The sequence below is a fragment of the Miniopterus schreibersii genome (genome assembly GCF_964146895.1).
Source record: "Miniopterus schreibersii genome assembly, chromosome: X".
Classification (NCBI taxonomy): domain Eukaryota; kingdom Metazoa; phylum Chordata; class Mammalia; order Chiroptera; family Miniopteridae; genus Miniopterus; species Miniopterus schreibersii.
The window spans coordinates 33,189,476-33,204,912 of NC_138104.1; the positions used below are offsets into that span (position 1 = coordinate 33,189,476).

Sequence of the window (15,437 nt, forward strand, 5' to 3'; positions counted from 1 at the left end):
TAACAGGCAGCGGGCACGTATTTGTAGGCTGTATGTTCCATCCAGTTGCCCCCCACCCTTTCTTTACAGTGGTGGGGGCCTCAGACCAGACCGGCGCCCCGAGGAGCAGAAGCAGAATGAGAGTATTAACATCTGGCTCCGGAGGGGCCATAGGTTCTCGAGACTCTCTGAGATGGGGGGTGGCCCCATGGGAGGCTCATCTTGTTCTCCTGCAAAACTCGAGGCTGAGCAACGAAGACCTTGGCCTCTCCCTGCCTATTGGTGCAGAACCGGACCCCAGAGGGGAGCGGCTGTGCTATTTCTAACCAGGAATCTATGTAAGGAAACTGGTCTAGGTGGTCGGGGTTTCTGGTGACAACTTGCCGACCGGGCGGATTGTGGGGACATCCAGGGTTCCCCCTGAGTGCCAACCGATCCCTAAGGTGGTCCATTCAAGTTCGCACAAAATGAGAAGAGTGCCGGTAGTCATTTGATGCCATAGTCCCCGGAGAAGCCCTTCTCGAAGTTTTTCAGCATACAGTCTAGGATAGTGGCCTTTCCCTGACGTCCTCCGATGTTCCTGTGTATGGTGTCGGATACAGACAAAGGGTGGGGGAGTCCCTGGAGAGACCTTTCAGATGCCCGTCCCTCCACTGCCTCTGGCCTTGACTAAGGTGCACCCCTATAATCCTCGGGTCTGGGTAGCCGAAGCTGAGTCACCGTTATATCGCTACAGCGGACTGAGGACACGGATTGGGGCCCACTCAGATCCCGGGGCTAGCGCCGGGGGATCACAGACAGTCACTCTCACAGTCATTCAGAGGTTATGACATTCCCTCCCTGGTTAGCCCCACCTGGGGACCACTAGAGGTCCTTGGGAGGTGACCAGGCTCCCCTTCCGCCCCTTCGGGCAGGCCTAGCTCGGGCGGGGCCCTGGGGCCTTACCGTGTCCCATGCCCTGGTCCTGGTCCTGGTCCTGTCCCGCCTCGCCCCCTCGAGTCCGGTGGGGACCACTGTGCGGCGCCGAGTGGAGGCGGCCGGATCGGAGACCGCAAACCAGGGCTGGGGGTGCCTTCCCCTCTGTGACTCCTCCTTGTCATCCACGGCCTGCGCTCCCTCCCAAACCGGTGGCGACAAGGGGCCAGTGCGGTTGGGCTTCCCCGGCAGGGAACCAAAAATGTTGCGAAACCGGAGACGGTCCCCTTATGGAAAGACCACGCGGCCCTCGGAGGCTCGGGGTTCAGGAGGTTTATTTTACACCCGTGGGCCCAGAGGAGTCCAGCTCCAAAGTCTGAGCCCCCAGCGCAATGGGGCAGGGAGTTGGCTACCGCACATGCTTCCGCCCACGCTGCGGTAGGAGGGCGGGGCGACCTATCTAGTTTGGCATGTGCGGGGAAGTGGCAGGCTGCAGGAAAGGAGGGGGGGACTGTTGGCCATTTTAGACCGAGTTTTCCCTTATCAAGACATCACCAATGGAGGCCAGATTCGTTTGTGCCTGTCCTTCAATTTCGCTCACAATCATTATAGCTTCTATTTATTTCTCAGTTACTGTGCACGGGTTAGTGTGTAAAATAGATGCCACTATTTTAATGATAAAGAATCTGCGACTAACCTAACCCAAGGCCATAGAACCAATGAATGGAAAAGCTTCAATTTCTACTCGTGCATGTTTGATCCTAAGCCTTCTGCACATAACTAGATGTCATGCACCATTTCTTTTTCGGTGGCCCAAGGATACTTCCTTGAGGCATTTTCTCCACCAGCCTCCTTCACAGGTCCTTCCGGAAGGCACATTTGGAGTCACCTCCAGTCCTTCTCAATGCTGCTAGGTGCTACTCTACTGTCTCTAGCATGCCCTCAGCTGTCTTCTTCTCTCTAAGCCATGGTGAAATATTTAACTCATTTCATCTTTCCATAGAAGGAAAGGAGAAAGTGTTTGTGCATGTGTCTGTGTGGATGTGCGTGTGCACTTGTGCAAGCCTCTTTTTTTTCTTCCATCTACTGCCATCTTTCCTCTTTCTGTTGTGTAGTTTTGGTGGCATTGGTGGTCGTTTTTAAACCCTTTCCTCTCCCTTTACTTGGAAAGTCACTTCTGGTCTCCCCTGCAGTCACTTCAGTCAAACTGACACCACTCCCGTCCATCCCTTTCTTCCTTAAATTCCTGTTGAAAACCAGTTTACTGAATTTTGTTTGCTGGCTGTCATAATTCATATTGCATGTTAGATGGCCTTTTAGTTATTGACAGTAAATTAATGCCAATACATGTTTAGATGAGTATCGGTATAGTAAAAAGGTAAGAGTTCCAAGGCTTGAAAGATTTCTCATTTAGTCAAAAGTCATTCAACATTTAACTACTTCATTTTTGAAACAGTTGAGACAAACTCGTCACAACAGTACAATGCACTACCTACTTCATTTTTAAAACAGTTGAGACAAACTCTTCACAACAGTACAATGAATGTAAAGAAATGACTCTTCTCCTTCAAAGCTTGGCAGCCATATTACATTATGTGAGATGCAGGTTAATTGAATATAAATATAAAGCACACAACTGTATAACCCCCACATATAGATCACCACATGTATGTTGATAACCATTCGTTTCAGATTGCTCAGAGCTTATATGGTGAATATATGATTTGGATTCTAATCAGACATGTCTAGAATTTAAAGTGAGTGCCAAATGTCAGCAGTGTTGATCAACATATACTTGTTATCAAGACTAAAATATTACTATGTAATGTGACTTCTATATTAGAGCTATTTGTGATTTCCTTACAAGTGAAACATTCTCATCTTGTAGAATCAGGAATAAGCTGGGCTTTAAATCAGTCAGCAAAGGAACTTCAAAATAAAATCATGTTATTCTGCAAAAGTTTATTTTCCTTATGAATATTTATCATAAAATACTGTGATTTTTAAAATATAAACTTGGTACTTTACTAGCCAGAATTTAACAGCTTAAATCTGAAAGGATATTCTTGACTCTCTTAGATTTCACTCTACCATGTGTCTAATTGGTAATGTAGAGTCCTGAATGCCACTCTAGCATCCTCTCCCTCTAGTTTCAGCAGCAGTGCAGAAAGTGACATTTTCCGCTGTACATCACCATACCATTTTCCTGTCTTGATTAGATGGGATAGTGAGGCCATCACTTGGATAGTTGGCCATTTTAAGATAGCATCCTACTGATAAACACCAAAGGCTTATAATTACATGTGCTACTAACGCTTTAGAGTACTGTTAGGGGTTTAATTTAATGGTGCTTGAAGAATCAGATGAATGTTGTGTTGATAGCTTAAGTGCTTGAAAACAAATTATCATCAGTTTCCAGGACCATATTAACCAGATCAAGAAGTCTACTCAGTCTAGCAGAAAGCAGGTAAAAATGGACAGTTTACAAACATTTTGTAGAGGACAAGGAGGGAGTCTTTAAAATGTGTCTATTGATGAATTTTATACAACTCTAGAATGAGGCAATGGGCATAACCTAAGCACCGCACTGCAATATTACTGTACATTTGAAATCACTTACTTTTCCCTTCTTCAAAGTGTCTTCTCTTTTACTACTGATGCTTATAGAGAAAGAAATGAATTTTAACTGGAGATAGATCATTTGATGTAATTTATTTTGTCTGATAATTTGTCTCTCTTTATTCTGAGGACATAAGGGACCAGTCTTGATGTGGCTCCTTTTTTATGTCCTAAGCTATGGCACTTATGTTCAGCTAGAATTCAGGTGGCTTGAATGATGGTTGTTTAGTTTAGCAGTAATTGTGATGTGGCTGCGGGGGGATGCGAGAACCGCATTTACCTACCCTGCCGTCTTGGCCGGAAGCCCAGAAGATGGAAGATTTTAAGTAAAACAGTTTAAAAAATACAATTGAAATTCCTTATCCTGACATTCAGAACTCACAAACTAGCCTTTGCCAACCTTGGCAGAGTTTTCACCTCCTTTTGTACATGAACCTTCCATGCTGACACGAACTGATGTGGCTCATGCCTTTCCAGGTATGCTTGTGGGGTTTGATCTCTGCCCCTCTCTTGATAATAATAACACCTACCATTTATTTAGCATTTACCATGTGACATGCATGTGCAAAATGCTTTTCCCGCATTATCGCATTTAATCTCCACAACAACTCTATGAGGTAGGTGCCCTCCTTATCAGCATTTTACACGTGAAAGTAATGAGGTTTGAAGAGGTTAAGAATTTTCCCAGTACCACACAACTGGAAAGTGGTAGAACCAGGTTTCCAACCCAGTTCCTTCGGATCCCAAAGATTTTTTTTTTTTTTTTAATGTGTCTTTATTGATCTCAGAGAGAGGGAAGGAGAGGGAGAGAGAGACAGAAACATCAGTGATGAGAGAGTCATTGATCGGCTGCCCTCTGCATGCCCCCTACTGGGGATCGAGCCTGCAACCCGGGCATGTGCCCTGACCGGGAATCAAACCTCAATTTCCTGAATCCTAGGTCACTGCTTGACCACTGAGCCACGCCAGCAGGGCCAAAGATCTTGTTTTTAACCAGGATACTGTCTAGTTCATACCATTCATTCAACCTGGAAAACTGAAAGTCAGGCTTATCTACCTCATTTATTCAAACTTACTCGAACTTTAAGATCTCAGTTGAGTGCAAAACTCCTGTAAGAAGCCTTCCATTAATGACTCACAGTATTGTCACTCTCTCCTCATTTCAAACTATCATAACTCACATTGACCTTATCACACAGAGATCACTTCCTACAGACTCCTTTGAATTATACTTAGTTATCTGTTTACCTTGTCAGATATCTCTGACATAATTATGAGATGCTGACATTTGTATCTCTGTATCATCCCCAGCGTTTAACATTTCATCATGTGCGTTAGTGAATGCTGGATAAATCTGTGAATAATAAGTATTTTTCTAACAAAGTGAAAGAATATACAGATTAGGCTATTAGAATGCAACAGATAGCTCCTAGCCTGGAGAGTTTATAGACAAAGGAAACACTACTGTCTTTGATATAAGAACACTCGCAAAAAAGTAAGTTGGAAAAGCAGTTTTTATTAAATACAAAAGTTACTCTTCAAAAAGTAATGTCCCCTGTTTCTAAACTGGCCAGAACAACTAATATCTATTGAGGACCTATTAGGCACTAAGCATGGGTACCATTTGGGGGGCTTTATATATATTGTCCAAGAAAATGGGTAGTTGTTATTGAAACCAAACAAGTCAAAAGAGAGTGTGTACATACCCCTGTGTGCTGTGAGTCAATGAGAACCAACACGGGGCCTTGCAGTGTAGAAAATAAAATGGCCCCACTCAGGAGTTCGGGAAAGCTAATGCTCAAAAGCTCGATCCCCCTATAGCTGACAGACAAGAGGTTTTCTAGAGCAAAAATCATGAGTCATCATGAGTAAGGGGTTTCGGGTCATCTGTCCTTAATTAAAGAAGCAACTAATGTTCATCTTGCAATCATCTGCTTCCCTCCCGGTGTCACCTTTTGTCTGGTTTTTGGGAGATGGTGGGGCCGCCCTTGGCTTTGTGGGCTGAGAAACATCTTAACATGTGTCAGTAGGTTATCTTGATGTGTAGGCGTTGAAGCTCTGCATCTCGTGACTCTTTTTCTTTATGTTATTATAATTTCTGCTCTTGGATATTTATTTTTTCCTGCAGGCTAACAGATCCTAGGCTAAACAATTTCTTCAATGGTTAAAAGGATGCTACATGGCTCCCTCCTTATGGCTGTTAGTCCACAGTGGCTCACAAACCTACTTCCTATGAAATTTATTTTCTGAGGGTATTAATTCTCTGGCTTCACTAGCTTCATTTTGCTCTGATTAGAACATTGAAACTCAGATTCTAAGTAATTTTCTCAAGGTCAAACAGAATTAGGAGTTGGAAAAGGATTTGAATCCAAAGCTGTGCACAGGTCTTGCACTCCTCCAAGTTTTGACTCATAATTGCCTGAAACACCAGAGGCAAGCAGAGGGGATTTTGAGAGCAGTACATTCTATTCTATTTTAAACTCTTTTAAAAGCTCTTTGTTACAGGAGCAGGATGCCTGAGTTCTATCAGCCGCTGTACTGCCGCAGATAAGCCTCTATTTAGATATTACCTCCTTTGTAAAAGCAGACACACTCATTCTTGAGTGCTCTCACAACACTTTGCTCATGCATCAGTCATCGTAGTTTTCGCTCTATTGCAAGTAGACTCTTGTGGGTAGACTGATCCCCTTGAGAGGTATGCCCATGTACTATTTCACTTTGAGTTACGCCTCTCTGCTACCTAATGTTGGGACGGAACAAACAATTTTCTTCCCACCTTTCTAAGTTCTTTTGGCTGGACAAACAATCACATCAACATGAGACAGATGAACAGGACAAAAAGACAACATTTATTACGGATATGCATGCGAGGCTTTCATAAAAATATAAGACCCTAGGACACATTGGACATTTGTCGCTTACATGCCATTCTGGACAAAGGAGAAGTGAGGCAGGGTCTGGGATTTCAAAGGGAAAGTATTTGGCAATTTACAGGTAGATGAAAAAGAGCAAACGAGTGGTGAACCAATTGTTGCTGGGCCACATAGGGGAGCCCAACAAACAGGCTTAGCTAGATTTCTCCCTGTCTGCCACTCTTTTTTTTAAAAATATATCTTTATTGATTTCAGAGAGAGGAAGGGGGAGGGAGAGAGAGAGAAACATCATTGATGAGAGAGTCATTGATCGGCTGCCTCCTGCATGCCCCCTGCTGGGGATGGAGCCCGAAGCCCGGGCCTGTGCCCTGACCGGGAATCGAACCGCGATCTCCTGGATCCTAGGCCAATGCTCAACCGCTGGGCCACACCCAGCTGGCCCTGTCTGCCACTCTTAATTCATGTGTGCTAAGGTGTATATGCTAATGTTCCCTTCCTGAAGCAAGTTTTTCTATATGAATTCTTTTAGGCAGGTGAACGGGAAGGTTCAAAGGTTTTTTCTGATTCTTTTGTTTCCTAAAAACAACCAGGTTATTTTTTTTACTACTATGTTAGTAATGGAATGTTGTGAGCTATTTTCTCTCTCTTTTTAACAGCATTGTATTAGTTTATTATTAAAAATGTTTTTATAAACCTATCCCCATCTCTCCTTTGGCAACCATCAGCTTGTTTTCTATACCTGTGTGTTTGTTTCTGTTTGTTTTGTTTACTCAAATGTTTTGGGGGTTTTTTTTAGATTCCACATATAAGTGAAATTATATGGTATTTGTCTTTGTCTGGCTGGCTTATTTCACTGAGCATAATACCCTCTAGGCCCATCCATGTTGTCTCAAATGGCAAGATTTCTTTTTTGTGTGTGAGTAATATTCCATGGTCTATGCATACCATGTCTTCGTTATCTGTTCATCTATTAATAGACGTCTAGGTTATGTCGATATCTTGGCTATTACTGGTAATGTTGAAATGATCATAAGGATGCATATCTCTTTGAATTAGCCTGTTTGTTTTTTTCAGATAAATACCCAGAAGTGGAACCAGCTTAAAATCAGTATCTCAAAAGGCATTTTTTGTGGTGCCAAATTTTGGTCCCCCTCACTAACAAAGTACCTAGGACAGAGAAGGTATTCAATGAACATACATAGGAAGGCTGTCATTAGGGAGCTGTTAAGGTTGGTTGCTTGGGGAAATATGGACAATACACCTAATGTTGGGGAGGTAAACTAAAAGAGTTTACATTATGGTAGAGAAATGCGGAATAACTATGTTGCTAGGCCAGAAGCAGTAAGTGCCATCTGAGACAACAGGCTGTTTGGCAAGATAAAAAATAAACATGGCTTCTGATTGGGTGGGGCTGGGAGATTAAGATACTAGAACAATGATTTTTTTTAACCTTTTTCATCTCATGGCACACATAATCTAATTATCAAAATTCTGCGACACACCAAAAAAAAAATTTTTTTTGCCGATCTGATAAAAATAAAAAAGATATATTTGTTTTCATTCACACTGGACAGCTATTGTGTTGGCTGTTGTCATTTCTTAAATTGACAATCCAAGGGAAAAGAGGTCAGTGCCCCAGACTAAATGGTTAGGTAGTGACTGTTTAAAATTTGTTTTCCATGGACATAAGCTTTGTTTGGGGGAAGAGAGGGAGGAACTAGGACTGGTGGATATATGGGGGTAGGGGCTCCTCAACTTGCTTTTTAATTTAGTGCATGTTGCCTAGAGGTTAGCAGGAGTGAAAACAGCTGTAGAAGTAAGAGGAGAAGAAAAGGGAAGGCCATGGAATGGACACTTCCCTTAGGGGATCTGGGGACTGGGGCGGGGAGGGAAGGCACCCTTTATATACTGAGACTCAACCATGGTCACTGCCTGATGCCAGCTTCCCCACCCTCCACCCCCCACCCCATCCCAGCTCCTGGCCCAGATGCCTGCCCTGCTAGCTCCCTCAGCTTCCTGTGCATAGGAGGGGGGTGAGGGTGTGGGAACGGTGGCACCCTCTGCCTCCGGGTCCCTTGCCCAGGAGAAATGCTCACTCAGCCTGCCCTGAGGTTCCAGCCCGAGTCAGGAGGTCAGGAAGCCAGGGTGCAGGCAGGGGAACAACTGTGCCCTTCACCACTGCTCCCGACACTCTGCTCTTCCTCGGCTCCTCACCTGAGGTTGCAACTCTTGGCTCAATCCTCGTGTAACTTGCCTTCGTTTCAGTTCCCCGGGCCTGGCCGTGCAGCCAGGAGAGCAGATCGCCGCAGCCTTGGGCGTGAGTCAGTACACCGCTGCTGCCTGTGGCCATGGCCACGGGAGGCCACTGTGCCCACGTGGAAGACATCCCTGTCGCTGTACTCAGAGGACTGGGAGGAGCCCTCCACGTAGGCCACGGCCCCCCCCTGCTTGGCTGGCATGGTGTCCTGCTCGTGTGTACCAGGGACAAGCTGCCCTTTGGACAGCGCCCGCAGTGCGGCCAGGTTGGTGTGCGGGTCCCGTTTACAGCCAACCAGCACAGCCTTGGCATTGGGTCAAAACTCCTGAGCCTCCCCTTGCCGCCACTTGTGGACACTGTCCTGTATTTCTGGTCGGCTGATGTCGAAACAGATTGAGCACAGCATCTGAATTAGGATAGGCCGGGGCCCGACTAGTTATATCGTAGTGAGAGGAGCCTGAAGTGTCCCCTAAGTTTTGCTCCACGGGGTGCTTGTCTATGTCAAAGCTCGCTGTGCAGTTCTCATACACCGTGGGGACGTCATTCTCGTAATAGGTGTCATTGGCAAACACCTGAAGCGGTGCTGTCTTGCAGCGCACCCCCCACCCCCCACCCCCCGATCTAGCAGGGGCCACTCTGCCCCTCCGTGGTCCTGGCTACACACCACTGCCTCCCCGGCTGCTGTAGCTGCGCCTGCTGGGGCCAACACCGGCATCTCTGGGGACCTCCCAGAGCCCTCACAGGGGGCCTCAGTGGCCCATATGCCCCGCCCCAGCCCCTTAACAATTCTTACGGCACACCAATATGCCTTTTGCAACACGCCCGTTGAAAATGGCTGCACTAGAAGATAGCTTAAAATCTTATAGATTTTGGAGTCATTTGGTCATCATTTAACGAACAATATCTAAGAACCTGCAGTGCGTCTGACACCGTTCTAGGCCTGTTAGGGGACAAACCGGCTGCAAAATGTATGTGTGTATTAACTGCAGCTGCAGGGCTCTTGTGAAAACGGGCGTGGCTAAAGCATGTAACACTGTGCCTTCGGTGCATCCTGCCCAGCAGTGGTTGTCTGTCCCCTGTCCTGTTCCTCAGCTCCGCTTGCTCTCATATGTGAACTTGCACATTGCTCTCATATGTGAACACGCTCTCATGTGAACATGCACATTGCTCTCATATGTGAACATGCTCTCATTTGTGAACATGCGCATTGCTCTCATATGTGAACATACTGTCATATATGAACATGCACATTGCTCTCACATGTGAACACGCCCCCAAGACAAAGCGCACACCCGCTAATTCCCTGTTCAGTAAATCATGCAGGTAGGCAAAGCCTGCCCGGGGAAGCTGCAGGTATTCCCAGACCGAAGTCACTGAAAACGGAAATGTGTCAGGCCAGCAGTTAGTGCCTGCGAGGGGCTGGGACCTCTGCCCCCCTCACCGCCCCCCCCAAAGCACTTGCGCGCATGTCCGTGGGGTGCGCCTCCTTGAGGCTCTGGGCCTGCGGGGCGGGGCTCTGGGACCCTGCGCACAAGCGGGGAGCCTCTCTTTCTGATGCAATACATCGCTGCCGCTCCTGTCGCTGCCGCCACCTTGCACGATGACTGCTGCGAACCTCAGCCACCATCTTCCCGGTGAGAAGACCCCCGAGCTGGAGGGGGTGGCTGACGCCAGGTCTCGGCTGCGGCTGGCCGTGGTGTGCTCCAGTAACCAGAACCGGAGCATGGAGGCCCACTACATCCTCAGAAAACGGGGGTTCAGTGTCCGGTCCTTTGGAACGGGCACTTGCGTTAGGCTTCCGGGACCGGCGCCCGACAAGCCCAACGTTTATGATTTCCAAACCACCTACGATCAGATGTATAAAGATCTTGTTCGCAAGGACAAAGATCTCTACACGCAGAATGGCATCCTGAGCATGTTGGAGCGAAATAAGCGCATCAAGCCCGGGCCAGAGAGGTTCCAGAATTGCCAAGATGTATTCGACCTGATCCTCACCTGCGAAGAGAGAGTGTACGACCAGGTGGTGGAAGAGCTGAATTCCAGAGACCAGGTGACCTGCCAGCCGGTGCATGTGGTCAACCTGGACATCCTGGACGACGACGACGAGGCAATCTTGGGGGCCTTCCTCCTCTGTGAGCTGTGCCAGTGCATCCTGCTCGTGGACGACATGGAAGACGAGCTGGATGAGCTGCTGCAGGACTTCGAGGAGAAGTGCGGCCGGCCCTTCCTGCACACCGTCTGCTTCTACTGACCGGCCCCCAGGTGCGTGTCCACAAGCTGTCCTTTTGCTCTTGCTCCCTTTAACACTCTTTCCTTCCCGTTACTTGGTTTTACTTTTAGGGCTTCTGTGGGTGCCGTAGCAGATTCCAAAGGAACTGTAGGGATGAGAGGAGAAGATAGACATAAATGCAGATTGACACAATTTTTTAATCCCACTTATGAGTGGGATATTGTTTATGAAGTTTATAATGAAAACCTGACTGTTCCAGTTTATAGAATATTTTTCCTGCTATATATGCGGTCGTTTAATTGTGCGTTCCTCCCCTGCCTGGCCGGAATGTACAAATACCTGAAGAAAGCGATGAGATGCATGGTATTAGGGGAGAAACTGCAATTGTCCAGTAAACAACAGGAAAGGAAAATTTGTCAGCTGTTGTAGAATCTTCAGGGTGCATCTGAGGGCCACCACATTATTCTAGACTGGATTACTGACTAGTTTTTTGCTCATTTCTTCAGAGATTCTTGGCTTACTTGAATCCTCTTACATGTTTATGACCGAATGAACCTCTGTGTGAATTTCGAAGATTAATTGATCCTAGAGGTATGCTGTTTTCATGTAAATTGAAATTGTTCTATTGGCTTTTATTTCCAACAGTGTTTACTGTGGTGTTAGGTGGAGTTGGTATTATCATAATTGTTTTAACCGAGGGGACACTGAAAAGGTAAAGAAATAATCTGGTCAAGCACTTCAAGCAGGTAATTAGTGTTGAGGCAGGGGTGTTAACCTCTTGTTAACTACGAAATGGTAGACTAAGGGTATGCATTAGTGCTGTTTTTTATAAGGCTGCAAAAAAAACCCCACAAAAACCCTAAAACATTCTTACCTTGGACATGAGCAATAAAGTCTGAAGCCTCAAAATGCAGTTTTCACTGTCAGTTCTTTGAAAGCCTGGTCACTTGGGTCAAATCAGCCTAGTTTCCTGACAACTTAATTTGCAAGTTATTACCACCTGCAAATCGGTCATAAAGGATCATTCAAATTAAAATAATGTGATACAGTGGAAATCTTAGCACTTTCATTTCATGTTGTCCCAAAGTTCCCTTAAACTGTCCTCATGCTTATTATGTATTTCTTTTTTTGCTGCTCTGATTGAGTGTTTTTTTTCTACCTTATCTTCTAATTCACTTATTTGACCCCCTGTTTCCTCGAGCCTGCTTTTAATTCCTTCCAGCATATTCTTGATGAGAGATATAGTATTTGGCATTTCTGCCTGGTTCTTATTCATAATGCTTATATCTTTCTTCATGCTGTTGTAGCTTTCACTAAGTTTCTTGCAGTTCCCACTAAGTTCCTGGAAGTTCCCATTAAGTTTCTTGTAGTTCTCAGTAAGTTCCTCAAGCATCTTTATAACCCTAACTCTGAACTCGGTGTCTGATAACTTAATTACCTCCACCTCGTCTAGGCCTTTTTCTGGCAATGCCTCCTTTTCTTTAATTCGGGGCTTGTTTCTTTGTCTCCCCATTTTAGTTGTCTCTCTGTGTTTGAGTCTCTGTATTAGGTATATTTGCTGTGCCTCCCAGTCCTGTGTGGTGAGCTTTTGTGGATGTCCCGTGGGACCCAGAGGTGTGTTTTCCTTGGGCTTCTGAGTGGTAGGGCCTAGGTATGTCCCCTTAGCGGGTTCTTTGGCCTCTCCTGTTGTGACCGGGTCTAGTTTGTTGTTGGCTGGGTCATGGGAGGACTCTCCTCTCAGGCTGGCTGACCGGGGGTCCACTGCCACCGTGTCCTGTGAGCTGTCCTACAGGTGCTGATGGGTTAAAACCAAACCAAACCAGTCGGGAAACAAACAGGAACCTATGAAAGGTCCTCATAACTACAACGCAAATCACCCGAGGGAATTAGGAAAGAAAAGGGAGAACACAAATACTTAGGCAGAAAAGAAAGTGAGAACAAGATATTATTGCTAATGATAAAAAAGTAAAAAAATAGAGACGCTACTGGGAGATTAAAGGGGCAGAAAAAAAATTCTGAAAGGAAAGAAGGGCGAGCGGAACATAAGAGTAGAGAGTAGGGACAGGAAAATGGTCAAAAAGGCAAGAACACAGAGAAAGGAACAAAAAGTTATACAAAGGGAACAAGAAGAGAGAAAGGTAAAGCAAAAAAAGGGGGAAAAAGAGGGACCAAGGAAGGAGGCAAGTAGGTGGAAGAAATGAGTGCAAAGCAGTAACTTAATCATTGTAATAATAATATCAGAGCAATAAAACAGAGGGTATCAAGGAAATATTGATAAAAGAACAACAAAAAAAAAAAACACACAAGCAAAGCAAAACCTAACTAAGCCTAAAAAGAAAGAAATTTGTTTTTTTTATTATAAAAAAGCCGGCCAAGTGTACCTCGTCGGGGTAGCTTATGTCTGAGGCGCACTGTTTTGTATGCTGATGTCAGGCCTCCTGGGAGGCAATTTTTTACCAGCCATTGTTCATGCCATTCTCTGAAATGATATTCGTAATGAAATGATTCCAATGAGGATTTGGTTAGGCCCATGTAAGAGTAACTATAAACTCGCAGAAAATGACTGTGTGTGTGTGTGTGTGTGTGTGTGTGTGTGTTATTCTTCTTGGAACAAATTCCTCTTTGTATCCCTGATTATTTTTAATCTATACCCAAAAATAGTACAGTGACTCCTTTGGAAACAAAGGAAGGGAGTGTGATACTACCCCTTTCTAAAATATGCTGCAGCGAAGTCCAGTTTGCTTTTCTACCTGTGTTCTCTGCTCACTTGGGAAAATATTTCTGACTTGATTTCTGAGCAGTATATATCTTTTTAATATTCCTGTGAATACAACACAGTTTTTATTAAGCCCACAACTAGAGGTGACTAGAGATTCCATTTTAACCTGAGAGTACAATGTCATGCTACCTGTGGTTTTTTCAACAAGTATTTATCGATTGCTTTCCATATCAGCCAAGCTCCTTTCCTTTGTCTTTAATTAAAAAAACATACATATATATCTTTATTGATTTCAGAGAGAGAAAAGGAAAGGAGAGAGAGAGATAGAAACATCAGTGATGAGAGAGTCATTGATCAGCTGCCTCCTGCACGCCCCCCGACTGGGGACAGAGCCCTCAATCTGGACACGTGCCCTGAGCGGGAATCAAACCTCCATCTCCTGCATCCTACATCCATTGATGCTCAGCCTCTGAGCCACACCGGCTGTGCTAAACTTAAAATTCCTTCTACAGCCACAGATTATCTCAACTAGCAAACTATTGACCCTTGCAGTATAGAATATTCTCCATATCTTACTTTTCTTTCTGAATTTGGCACTAGTCGTGTTCAGATAATGTCTTTTCTATACTGGATTATATTCCATTGTTGCAATTTAAAAACTACTACAATCCTGAACATCAACCGACAATGCCAGATCACAAGTTGTTAATGAACTGTATTATTCAGATGTGGCTTCTGATTAGGAGGAAATTCTGAGAAGTTCTTCAGTAAATTACTGCAGCCAGGGAGGGAGAGGCAGTCCTGTCAGTGTGCTCAGGGCCCTTGGCTAGGTTACAAAAGGCTGGTCACATTCCTTCCATCGCCTGTTGGAAATTGAGATTTAATTTCCAGGTAGCTATTTCCGTGATGATTTCAGCCGGGCACCATCTAACTGCAGGAGCCTCTGCCTGTGGCTTACACGTGGCCTTTCTGGGCTGCTGCCCACAGCCAATCCCCAGGAGCAGGCGTTTCTTTATGTCAACTCCGTGACTATCCCAGAGCAGGTCCCACTTTGCCTTCTCCCTCCCCTGTGCCTGTAGCTAATGTAAATTGCTTTCAGATTACTCTTCCCTATTCCCCCTAGTTGATGTCTAAAACTGCTTGCAAAACTCTGGGACAAAGGCCATGCTGCTGGTGGTTTAGGCCCCATGCCCCAAGACCGGTCTTTTTTTTTTTGGCTAGTACTTTTGGCTCAATTAAACTTACTTTTAAACAATAAGACTTTCAGTCACAGAAGTGAAAAGATTTTTTTGTTGTATTATAAATGGTATATTACTGGTTTTAATTTAAACAACAAACAGAGGTTTGAGTAATGTTTTAAAGTTCCAAACTTTGAACACTGAAATATGGAAATAAATATCAGAAAGGGGGACCGATTATTTCTGAAAGCAAGAGCTTTACTTTTTGCATGAGAGAAAATGGAAAGAATCATAACAGTAGTCAGGAATTTTAGATATGAGAGCATGTGCTCAGCTCCAGTTTAATAATTATATTACCAAGTGACATAGTCTTATAATTTTTTAAATGGAACAACTGTGGAATCAATAATTATAATTAAATGAAGTTATGATCATTTTGATATACCACCTTCCCTACTCCTATATGTGAACAAACAGCGTCTCTGCCCCTTCTGTTGTGCCCTGTATTATCTACTTCTTGATTCTGGGTCTGTCCTTGCACCATAGGGATGAAAAATCTACAGCATGACACTGACGCAGAAGGGGAAGGGGACAAGCTTTTTATAAATAAAGATTGATTTAGGAAATTAAGTAGGTGATGAAATGGAATAATAAATGTGCAAAAATT

At 44.8% G+C, this 15,437-nt stretch overlaps 1 pseudogene across 1 annotated transcript; it reads left to right on the plus strand.

Moving 5' to 3' along the window:
• Positions 1 to 10,243: 10,243 nt before the first annotated feature.
• Positions 10,244 to 10,894, plus strand: LOC308550922 (RNA polymerase II subunit A C-terminal domain phosphatase SSU72 pseudogene; annotated as a pseudogene). Its single transcript has one exon. The product of its transcript is annotated as an RNA polymerase II subunit A C-terminal domain phosphatase SSU72 pseudogene (transcript).
• Positions 10,895 to 15,437: the final 4,543 nt, after the last annotated feature.